We start from the raw sequence: 13,134 nt of genomic DNA, 5'->3' as shown, positions 1-13,134 counted from the left end.
ACTTTAACGTGTATTGAACTTTAACTTTTACTTCATTGATAATGTAACTGAAATTAATTTTCATATGACCACTCTCAAATGCATGTTTTCCTTGTCCCCTACTTTGTTTTGCTTCACGTGCATCCATTCTTGTTGTATACTATTTAAAAATTACATCATTGCAAGGTGAATAAATGCAACTAAACTATCAGAACAAAAATTCATGTTTAAATTCATATTAAACAACCTAGAAAAAAATCAACAAGATGCAAAAATACAAAACTAAAAAAAAAACAGTAATTAAAAGGAGTTTAGGGTTTTTCAGTAGTCCTAAGGTGTGTTTATAATTTTGTAGCATGTGTGGATTCAGTATCTTTAGGATGTTTCAGTGTGTGTGCGCAAATGTGTTTAAATTTTTATCTTTATTTTTAACATGTTTCACTCTTAAAATGTGTTTCAATATTTGCAGGTTTGTCCTCATCTACAAATCTCTATTTATTTAAGTTTATCACTGTTTATATCTCACAAAGTGTGTTTTTAGTTAATTATTTATAGGTTTACTAACTTTCGTCTAGTTTTAGGATTTTTTTCTACTTGTCTGTTGCGACTTAAAAGGCTCTCCAATGAAGTTGCGACCATATAAAGTAGGTGAAAGATTTTTGTGTAAGGTAGGTGAAAGTGTTTGTGTACATATGTAGTTAGATTTATTATTTTTTACCTATTTTAAACCCTAAACCGTAAACCCTAAATGCATATAACTCTATCTGTTGTGACTAAAAATACTTTTAATACAATGTACGATTTTTGTGAAAAATAGGTGAAAGTCAGTGAAGTTTCTATATAAGGTAGGTGAAGGTCATTGAGTATTTGTGTCATCTGCATTTAGGTTTTACAGTGTGTACTTAAAACATTATTATTAAATGGTTCCTTAATGGGTAGACTGTGTTTAGGTTTTATATGTTTATTTATAGTCATTGTTCGACCTATTTAGATTTTATAGTGTGTAATTAAAGTAAGTGTAGGATTTTTAAGTGTTTATGACTAATTGTACACAAGGTTTGTTAGTGTGTGATTAAAAGAAGTTTAGGGTTTTTCATTAGTCCTAATGTGTGTTTATAATTTTTGAGTGTGTGTGGATTCAGTGTCTTTATGATGTTCCAGTGTTTGTGTGTGCAAATGTGTTTAAATTTTTATCTTTATTTTTAATGTGTTTCACTCTTAAAATATGTCTCAATATTTGCAGGTTTGTCCTCATCTATGAATATTTATTTATTTAAGTTTATCACTATTTATATCTCACAAAGTATGTTTTAGTTAATTATTTGTGTGTTTCTTAATGTTTTTATTCAAATAGTCAGTATTTATGTGTAAGGAATTTAAAAATTTTATAATTTAACTACATTGAAGCATGCAATTCTTTTTATATATTATATGTATCTACCAATTAAATTTTAAATTAAAAAATGTTAAAAAAAATCAACAAAAATATAATACAGGAAAAAAAGTATCAAGATTAAATGATAATTTAGTTTAAATTTTTATTTTTTTACTATAATTTTTTACATAATTATTTTTTTTATGAAATGCATATCTTCAAAATTTTCTCATAAATATTCATTTTATTATTAATTTACATATTTTTTAAAATATGAAATTGTATGAACTTAATCATTAAAAATTATAAACTAAATATTATAGATTTACAAAGTGGTCATTATAAATTATATTTAAAAATATTATTATAATAATTTATTATTAGTTTTAAAATATTACAAAAATTTAACAAAGTTTAAAAAATTGAAGACTAAATTTTTGTAAGTCTATTTTCAAGATTATGGATAAGTGGACTATACGGCGCTGTAGAAGGTAGGTTAAAATAATCGAGCTTTTGAAAATCTCTCTAGTGGAGGGTGTGTATGGCGATGTGAAAACTAGGTTAAAGTAGTTGAGCTTTTGAAAAGCTCTATAGTGCAGTGCAGTGTATAGTGGCATAGAAACTAGGTTAAAATAATTGAGCTTTTGAAAAACTCTACAGTACAGTGTAGTGTATGGCGGCGTAGAAACTAGGTTAAAGTAATCGAGCTTTTGAAAAATCCTGCAGTGCAATGCAGTGTATAACGGCGTGGAAACTAGGTTAAAGTAATTGAGCTTTTGAAAACTCTATAGTGCAGTGTAGTGTATGGCGGCGTGAAAACTAGGTTAAAGTAGTTAACTCTCCGTGTAAGATAGGTTGCTTGTGCGGATACATATTTAGGTTTACTAACTTTTGTCTAGTTTTGGGATTTTTTTTTTTACCTGCCTGTTGCGACTTAAAAGACTCTACAATGAAGTTGCGACCATGTAAAGTAGGTGAAAGGTTTTTGTATAAGGTAGGTTAAAGTGTTTGTGTGCATATGTAGGTAGGCTTATTATTTTTGACGCACTTTTTAGTGTTTTTGTTTCAATAACTCTATCTATTGTGACTGAAAAGACTTTTAATACCGTGTACGATTTTTGTGTAAAACAGGTGAAAGTTAGTGAAGTTTCTATATAAGGTAGGTGAAGGTCATTGAGTATTTGTGTCATCTGCATTTAAGTTTTATAGCGTGTACTTAAATCATTATTAAGGTTTTTAAATGGTTCCTGAATGGTTAGACTGTGTTTATGGTTTATTTGTTTTTTTTATAGTCATTGTTCAACCTATTTAAATTTTATAGTGTGTAATTAAAGTAAGTGTAGGATTTTTAAATGTTTATGACTAATTGTACGCCAGGTTTGTTAGTGTGTGATTAAAAGGGGAGTTTAGGATTTTTCATTAGTCCTAAGATGCGTTTTAATTTTTGAGTGTGTGTGGATTCAGTGTCTTTAGGATGTGAGTGTTTCTGTGTGACAAAAAGTGTTTAAATTTTTATGTTTTTAATGTGTTTCACTCTTAAAATGTGTCTCAATGTTTGCAGGTTTGTCCTCATCTACGAATCTCGATTTATTTATGTTTATCACTGTCACAAAGTATGATTTTAGTTAATTATTTGTGTGTTTCACAATGATTTTATTCAAAGAGTCAGTATTTATATGTAAGGAATTCAAATAATATATAATTTAACTATATAGAAACATGTAATTCTTTTTATATATTATATGTATCTAGCAATTAAATTTTAAATTAAAAAATGTTAAAAAAAAGTCAATCAAAATATAATACACCAAAAAAAAATATCAAGATTAAATGATAATAAAGTTTAAATTTTCATTTTTTTACTATAATTTTTGACATAATTATTTTTTTTATGAAATGTATATCTTCAAAATTTTCTCATAAATGTTTAGGTTATTATTAATTTACATATTTTATAAAATTTGAAATTATATGAACTTAATCATTAAAAATTATAAACTAAATATTATAGATTTACAAAGTGGTCATTATAAATTATATTTAAAAATATTTTTATAATAATTCATTATTAATTTTAAAATATTAAAATATTTAAAAAAATTTAAAAAATTGAAGACTCTAATTATTTTATGTGTATTTTCAAGATTATAGATATATGGCATTGTGGAAGGTAGGTTAAAATAATCGAGTTTGTGAAAAGCTTTGCAGTAGAGGGAGTGTATGACGTTGTGGAAACTAGGTTAAAGTAGTTGAGCTTTTGAAAAGCTCTACAGTGCAGTGTAGTGTATGACAGTGTGAAAACTAGGTTGAAATAATTGAGCTTTCGAAAAACTCTACAATGCAGTGCAATGTATGGCGACGTGGAAACTATATTAAAATAATTGAGCTTTTGATAAATTCTACAGTGCAGTGTAGTGTATGGTGGCGTGAAAACTAGGTTAAAGTAATTGAGCTTTTAAAAAACCTGCAGTGCAGTGTATGACGGCGTGGAAACTAGGTTAAAGTTATTGAATTTTTAAGAAAATCTACAGTGCAGTGCAGTGTATAGGGGCGTGGAAACTAGGTTAAAGTAGGTATAAGGTAGGTTTCTTGTGCGGATACATATTTAGGTTTACTAACTTTTGTCTAGTTTTAGAATTTTTTTTTCTACCTGCCTGTTACAACTTAAAAGGCTCTACAATGAAGTTACGACCATGTAAAGTAGGTGAAAGGTTTTTTGTGTAAGGTAGGTGAAAGTGTTTGTTTGCATATGTAGTTAGGTTTATTATTTTTGACGCATTTTTTAGGGTTTTTGTTTTGATAACTTTGCCTGTTATGACTAAAAAGATTTTTAGTATAATGTACGGTTTTTGTGTAAAATAGGTGAAAGTTAGTGAAGTTTTTGTATAAGGTAGGTGAAGGTCATTGAGTGTTTGTGTCATTTGCATTTAGGTTTTATAGCGTGTAGTTAAATCATTATTAGGGTTTTTAAATGGTTCTTGAATGGTTAGACTTTACTTAGGATTTAATTGTTTATTTATAGTCAATGTTTGACCTATTTAGATTTTATAGTGTGTAATTAAAGTAAGGGTAGGATTTTTAAGTGTTTTTGACTAATTGTACGCAAGGTTTGTTAGTGTGTGATTAAAAGAAGTTTAGGATTTTTCATTAGTCATAAGGTGTGTTTATAATTTTTGAATGTGTGTGGATTCAGTGTCTTTATGATGTTTCAGTGTTTGTGTGTACAAATGTGTTTAAATTTTCATCTTTATTTTTAATGTGTTTCACTCTTAAAATGTGTCTCAATATTTGCAGCTTTGTCTTCATTTACGAATCTCTAATTATTTAAGTTTATTATTGTTTCTCACAAATTATGTTTTTAATTAAAAAAAAATTGTATTTCTCAATTTGTTTATTCAAATAGTCTGTATGTGTAAGGAAAACAACTAATTTATAATTTAACTATATTAAAGCATGTAATTCTTTTTTATATATTATATGTATCTAGGAATTAAATTTTAAATTAAAAAATGTTAAAAAAAGTCAACCAAAATATAATACACGAAAAAAATATCAAGATTAAATGATAATAAAGTTTAAATTTTTAATTTTTTACTATAATTTTTTACATAATTATTTTTATTATGAAATGCATATCTTTAAAAAATTCTCTTAAACATTGACTAAATTATTAATTTACATATTTTTTTTTAATTTGAAATTATATGAACATAATCATTAAAAATTATAAACTAATCATTATAAATTTACAAAGTGTCATTATAAATTATATTTATAAAATATTATTATAATAATTCATTATTAGTTTTAAAACATTATAAAATTTAACGAATTTTAAAAAATTAAAGACTCTATTTTTTTTAAGTTTATTTTCAAGATTATGGATAAGTGGAGTATACGACATTGTGGAAAGTAGGTTAAAATAATCGAGCTTTTGAAAAGCTCTGCAAAGGAGTGAGTGTATGATGACGTGGAAACTAGGTTAAAGTAGTTTAGCTTTTGAAAAGCTCTACAATGCAGTGCAGTGTATGACGACGTGAAAACTAGGTTAAAGTAGTTAACTCTCTGTGTAAGGTAGGTTGCTTGTGCGAATACATATTTAGGTTTACTAACTTTTTTCTACCTGTCTGTTGTGACTGAAAAGACTCTACAATGAAGTTGCGACCATGTAAAGTAAGTGAAATGTTTTTGTGTAAGGTAGGTAAAAGTGTTTGTGTGCATATGCAGGTAGGTTTATTATTTTTTACGCATTTTTTATGATTTTTGTTTCAATAACTCTGTCTGTTGTTGATCCAACTGCTCACTTCTTGCATTTTAATTTGATAAATGCTCCTATCCAGGTTAATGTTATTTGGAATTGTGTTTGGATTGCTGTAGTTAGTGAATTGTGGAAGCACAGGAATAAACATATTTTCCAAGGAGGGGTGATCGACCTTTCGGAAATGTTCACTTTGGCACAATTAAAGGCTTGGTCTTGGGTAACATCTAAAATTGTTTCTGCTAGTTTTACTTACTCTGAGTGGTGCATTGATCATGTGGCTTGTATGTTTTCAATTAAGTGAGCTTTTATAAGAGGTACTTTTTCGGTTGGGTTGTTTGTTATTCTATATTTTAGAAGGTTTGGTTGTTTAGAAGAGATGAGGGTATTTTCTTGTTGATAAAAAAAAAAACGATTGTTGTGTAACATAGGTGAAAGTGAGTGAAGTTTCTGTATAAGGAAGGTGAAGAACATTATTAGGATTTTTAAATGATTTCTGAATGGTTAAACTGTGTTTATGGTTTATTTGTTTATTTATAGTCATTGTTCGACCTATTTAGATTTTATATTGTGTAATTAAAGTAAGTGTAGGATTTTTAAGTGTTTAAGTGTTCTCTTAAAATATGTCTCAATATTTGTTGGTTTGTCTTGATCTATGAATCTCTATTTATTTAAGTTTATATCTCACAAAATATGTTTTTAGTTAATTATTTGTGTGTTTCTCAATTTTTTATTCAAATAGTCAGTATTTATGTGTAAGGAATTCAAATAATTTATAGTTTAACTATATAGAAGCATGCAATTCTTTTTATATATTATATGTCGCCCTGGTAGATTTTGTTTAATGCTAAATTTTTTAGTACATTTTTTTTAATTCTAATTCTCATCTAAATTTACTTGTTCAATTATAATTCAACCAGACAAATTCATAAATTCAGAGAATCAAATTATATATATTGATAAAAAAAAGTATATTACAAACACTAATAACATATATCTTTACCTATATTCCTATCTATCTATCTAATTCCTACACTATTGATTAGCTATCCTAGAGTTATAAAAATCAAGTAAATATGTGGCCCAAGCATGTGTCACACAATCTATGGCAGAAGAAGGCAGTGCTTGCTCATCCATAAATAACTGCATTACAAAATAAGGTTCACATTGTTCCGGTCGGTTGACCTGGGACGTCTTTGTGCGCAACCTTGCCCGTCAGCTAGGGACACCTTCCCTCTGGCTACCTGTGGGTACCTGCAAAGAAGGACAAAAGGGCGCCCTAGCGGCCGTTTGCACTCCGACGCTCAAGTCAGCTAGCGAGAAACACCAAAACTCTACACCTCCGTATCGAAGCACCGTGAATGGCACTCTGAAGGTGGTAAACGAAACTGTGTATTGTATATCTTTTCTCCCTCTGGCAAACAACCTCTCTTTAGTCCCTTGTATAGAGAGATTATTAATATATGACATATCTCAAAGATAAATAACACCATCATAATTCAAACATGTGTATTATTTGATCCAAAATTTAGTTAATAAATAATATAAAATTATACAGAGAATAGGGGAGGGTAAATTTTTGTCCTATTCTCAATGGGGTAGGAAGGAACATCGAACTTTTATCCCGACATGGATAAGGATATGTTAATGATGATTTTGAAATAAACAATGGCATGCCACTATACACATATATGTCAGATTTGTTAGAATTTATAATTGGGGATTAGGAGCTCAATATAAATATAATTCATTTTCTTATGATGTAAGTATCTTTACCTATATTTCAATTTAGTTTATGTTAAATTATTTTTTATTGTGCCTTAACTAAAAACTTGTAGGTATTTGCATGAAGTTTCTATCAATGAAAAGAATGAAGATGTCTATGGATTCTTAGATCCCTCGTATACTAATCCCACTAGAATAAAGAAATTCGAAACCCAGTCATACATCAGTAACACCTTGGAAAAAGAGGGAAAAAAATTTACATATGCCCTTACATTAATGAGTAAGCTTAATTATAAGTCGTAAATTATTATTATTTCATATTTTAAATATTTACTAATTTTTTCATGGATGATATAAGGGTCATTGGTAGTTACTTGTCTTATCCATGATCGATAAGACTAATGTGTGGTTTTGTTCCCTACACAAGAGGTCATCCATACATCAGAAGAATATGATTGATACGTAAGTAGACCTATAAACTTAACTTTGTATGTTAGTAATTAAGCATCTACTAACGCGGTTTTTTGTATTAATCAGTTCATGGCATTTACATAACATCCTCAAAGTTCGATCTAATTCAAATTATCAAAATCTAAAGTGGATGACAATAAAGGTTTGTATTTTTTGTCTTTCTCTTTTCATTGTTTATCAATATTAACTTTTACTTTCTATTGAATTATAGTGTAATGGACAATCGAGAAGCTATGAGTGTGGCTATTACGTTATGCAATGGATGATTACCAGTGTCAGACTATGCCTTAAAAGTGATTGGAGCAGGTAACATGATGATAAATTATTTTTATAATTTTTTAACATATATGTATCTTGACAGTAATTTATGTGTGTTCCGGCCGGTTGACCTGGGAGGTCTTTGTGCGCAACCTTGCCCGTCAGCTAGGGACACCTTCCCTCTGGCTACCTGTGGGTACCTGCAAAGAAGGACAAAAGGACGCCCTAGCGGCCGTTTGCACTCCGACGCTCAAGTCAGCTAGCGAGAAACACCAAAACTCTACACCTCCGTATCGGAGCACCGTGAATGGCACTCTGAAGGTGGTAAACGAAACTAGGTATTGTATATCTTTTCTCCCTCTGGCAAACAACCTCTCTCTAGTCCCTTGTCCGTAGCCTCAAGACTCGAGCAAGAAACTAGAGTGTACTCTGGGAAAGTCTGCCAAAAGTTCGAACCCCGTTTCCAACATTCCAGGTTCTATTTAAACTGCTCAAGCATTTAAAGCGTCTTAAAGCGCATTTAATTATGAAACGTTCAGCGCCTTTAAGACGTTTAAACCGCTTGGAGCATTTAAAGTACCTTAAACGCTCGAAACGTAAACTTTATTAAATAGCTTTAATTACCTTGTACCTGACAAATTGATGTTTCTGTTTTGACTTGGCTGCTATTACACGTGGAGGGCCTCACAGCACCGTGACCCCACTTGGGGGTATTTCCTCGTGTGAGTCCTCCTACCTGGGAGTGCATCTGCGCAAGGGGTGACTTTTTGGGTGCCAACTCCTGCCCCCAAACATCTAGTCACTCACTTTGAGAGCGTATCTACCTTCCTCTCGTACCCTGCACCTGGCTACCCCTGGGCGTGACCCTTCTCATGAGTCGTAACTATCCCAAGGGCTTCTCTGGGGCGACAGGGGCACTTCACGAGTCAGATTGCTCTCCACTGGCGCTATGACTATGGCCTTGAAGCCACCTTTCTCTTTTCTTTAATGCTACCCCGGGTTATCGGGGCTTGAGGCCTTCCCACGGTGTCACTCCCTCCATGGTCTTTCCTACCCATGGGTATCGGGGAGCAACGCTGTGGTTGCCTTGCTCTTGTGACATTCTACCTTGGCGACGCCCTACCTTGGCGACGTCTTATCTTGGCGACACTTCCTCTTGGCGACGCCCTGCCTTGACGATGCTTGCACTGGGCGTCGCCTCACCTAGGCGACGCCTTATGTTGACTTTGACCTCGACATTGACTTTGTCAACGCCCAGATACAGAACGGTACACAAGCCCCCCAGTCTTAAGCTGATGACTTGTTTTCTGCGAAAAGACTAAAGCCTCGCCCACGCCATCCACGTGGCACCCTGGTGACGTGTCATTCTTGCTGACGTGACACTCCTCCAACTATTGACGTGACACTCTCTAAACCCTTGGGGTGCTCTTAATGGCTGATTGGACATCCTCTGACACGGGGAAAGCCACCTCTTGGGGCCTCTTGACGCCCTACCTTGACAAGGGGAGAGCGCAAGAGACTCTTGAGGCTGACCGCGTGATGAACCACGTGGCGCCTCTTGACGCCCTACCTTGACAAGGGGAGAGCGCAAGAGACTCTTGAGGCTGACCGCGTGATGAACCACGTGGCGAGCGATTAAGCGAGGCCCCAAGAGGTGGCTTTCCCCGTGTCAGAGGATGTCCAATCAGCCATTAAGAGCACCCCAAGGGTTTAGAGAGTGTCACGTCAATAGTTGGAGGAGTGTCACGTCAGCAAGAATGACACGTCACCAGGGTGCCACGTGGATGGCGTGGGCGAGGCTTTAGTCTTTTCGCAGAAAACAAGTCATCAGCTTAAGACTGGGGGGCTTGTGTACCGTTCTGTATCTGGGCGTTGACAAAGTCAATGTCGAGGTCAAAGTCAACATAAGGCGTCGCCTAGGTGAGGCGACGCCCAGTGCAAGCATCGTCAAGGCAGGGCGTCGCCAAGAGGAAGTGTCGCCAAGATAAGACGTCGCCAAGGTAGGGCGTCGCCAAGGTAGAATGTCACAAGAGCAAGGCAACCACAGCGTTGCTCCCCGATACCCATGGGTAGGAAAGACCATGGAGGGAGTGACACCGTGGGAAGGCCTCAAGCCCCGATAACCCGGGGTAGCATTAAAGAAAAGAGAAAGGTGGCTTCAAGGCCATAGTCATAGCGCCAGTGGAGAGCAATCTGACTCGTGAAGTGCCCCTGTCGCCCCAGAGAAGCCCTTGGGATAGTTACGACTCATGAGAAGGGTCACGCCCAGGGGTAGCCAGGTGCAGGGTACGAGAGGAAGGTAGATACGCTCTCAAAGTGAGTGACTAGATGTTTGGGGGCAGGAGTTGGCACCCAAAAAGTCACCCCTTGCGCAGATGCACTCCCAGGTAGGAGGACTCACACGAGGAAATACCCCCAAGTGGGGTCACGGTGCTGTGAGGCCCTCCACGTGTAATAGCAGCCAAGTCAAAACAGAAACATCAATTTGTCAGGTACAAGGTAATTAAAGCTATTTAATAAAGTTTACGTTTCGAGCGTTTAAGGTACTTTAAATGCTCCAAGCGGTTTAAACGTCTTAAAGGCGCTGAACGTTTCATAATTAAATGCGCTTTAAGACGCTTTAAATGCTTGAGCAGTTTAAATAGAACCTGGAATGTTGGAAACGGGGTTCGAACTTTTGGCAGACTTTCCCAGAGTACACTCTAGTTTCTTGCTCGAGTCTTGAGGCTACGGACAAGGGACTAGAGAGAGGTTGTTTGCCAGAGGGAGAAAAGATATACAATACCTAGTTTCGTTTACCACCTTCAGAGTGCCATTCACGGTGCTCCGATACGGAGGTGTAGAGTTTTGGTGTTTCTCGCTAGCTGACTTGAGCGTCGGAGTGCAAACGGCCGCTAGGGCGTCCTTTTGTCCTTCTTTGCAGGTACCCACAGGTAGCCAGAGGGAAGGTGTCCCTAGCTGACGGGCAAGGTTGCGCACAAAGACCTCCCAGGTCAACCGGCCGGAACACACATAAATTACTGTCAAGATACATATATGTTAAAAAATTATAAAAATAATTTATCATCATGTTACCTGCTCCAATCACTTTTAAGGCATAGTCTGACACTGGTAATCATCCATTGCATAACGTAATAGCCACACTCATAGCTTCTCGATTGTCCATTACACTATAATTCAATAGAAAGTAAAAGTTAATATTGATAAACAATGAAAAGAGAAAGACAAAAAATACAAACCTTTATTGTCATCCACTTTAGATTTTGATAATTTGAATTAGATCGAACTTTGAGGATGTTATGTAAATGCCATGAACTGATTAATACAAAAAACCGCGTTAGTAGATGCTTAATTACTAACATACAAAGTTAAGTTTATAGGTCTACTTACGTATCAATCATATTCTTCTGATGTATGGATGACCTCTTGTGTAGGGAACAAAACCACACATTAGTCTTATCGATCATGGATAAGACAAGTAACTACCAATGACCCTTATATCATCCATGAAAAAATTAGTAAATATTTAAAATATGAAATAATAATAATTTACGACTTATAATTAAGCTTACTCATTAATGTAAGGGCATATGTAAATTTTTTTCCCTCTTTTTCCAAGGTGTTACTGATGTATGACTGGGTTTCGAATTTCTTTATTCTAGTGGGATTAGTATACGAGGGATCTAAGAATCCATAGACATCTTCATTCTTTTCATTGATAGAAACTTCATGCAAATACCTACAAGTTTTTAGTTAAGGCACAATAAAAAATAATTTAACATAAACTAAATTGAAATATAGGTAAAGATACTTACATCATAAGAAAATGAATTATATTTATATTGAGCTCCTAATCCCCAATTATAAATTCTAACAAATCTGACATATATGTGTATAGTGGCATGCCATTGTTTATTTCAAAATCATCATTAACATATCCTTATCCATGTCGGGATAAAAGTTCGATGTTCCTTCCTACCCCATTGAGAATAGGACAAAAATTTACCCTCCCCTATTCTCTGTATAATTTTATATTATTTATTAACTAAATTTTGGATCAAATAATACACATGTTTGAATTATGATGGTGTTATTTATCTTTGAGATATGTCATATATTAATAATCTCTTCCACGATAGCTAACATGAATAATGATTTTAAAGTGTATTGAACTTTAACTTTAACTTTTACTTCGTTGATAATGTAATTGAAATTAATTTTGATATGACCACTCTCAAATGCATGCTTTCCCTGTCCACTACTCGGTTTTGCTTCAAGTGCATCCATTCATGTTGTATAGTATTTGAAAATTACATCATTGCAAGGTGAATAAATGCAACTAAACTTACAAAACAAAAATTCATGTTTAAATTCATATTAAACAACCTAGAAAAAAATCAACAAGATGCAAAAATGCAAAACTTAAAAACAAAACAGTAAGATTCAAAAATGGAGTATTAAATTAAAAAAAAAAATTATCTTCACAATGGGAAGTGTAGAATACAACAAATCTTTTTGTCAACCCTGTCACACATGCTTAAATGGTGATTAAGCTTGTTGTGACAACCTTTTCTATATGGATGATATGGCGTATGAGAAATTATGCTAGATTTTAGGATAAGATTGAGGTTTCTAAGGCTATTTCGGTAATTAAAGATTTAACTTGTCTAGTGGGAAATCCGTCTAAAGCTTCAATGAAGAATGATATGTTGGATTTCAACGTGATTAAGTTTTTTGGTATTAAGAATCGTAGTGGGAAAGTTATGCGTCCTCTTTCTGTTAGATGGGAATTTCATTCACCAGGCTGGGTTAAAATTAACACTGATGGGGCTGCTAGGGGGTATCCTGGTCTTGCTACTTGTGGAGGTGTTTTTCGTGGGAGTATGGGAGAATTTATTGGTGCTTTTTCAGCGTTTCTTGAAGTTCAGATTGCTTTGGTTGCTGAGTTTTATGGATTTATACATGCTATGGAGGAAGCTCAAAAGATGAGACTTACTAAAGCTTGGCTTGAATGTGATTCTGCCTTGGTTTGTGCTGCTTTTACTGCTAGGGCTAATGTTCCGTGGAT

Source organism: Phaseolus vulgaris, chromosome 10 (assembly GCF_051622355.1).
Source record: "Phaseolus vulgaris cultivar YP4 chromosome 10, ASM5162235v1, whole genome shotgun sequence".
Lineage (NCBI taxonomy): Eukaryota > Viridiplantae > Streptophyta > Magnoliopsida > Fabales > Fabaceae > Phaseolus > Phaseolus vulgaris.
Note: the sequence above shows the minus strand (reverse complement) of the source record.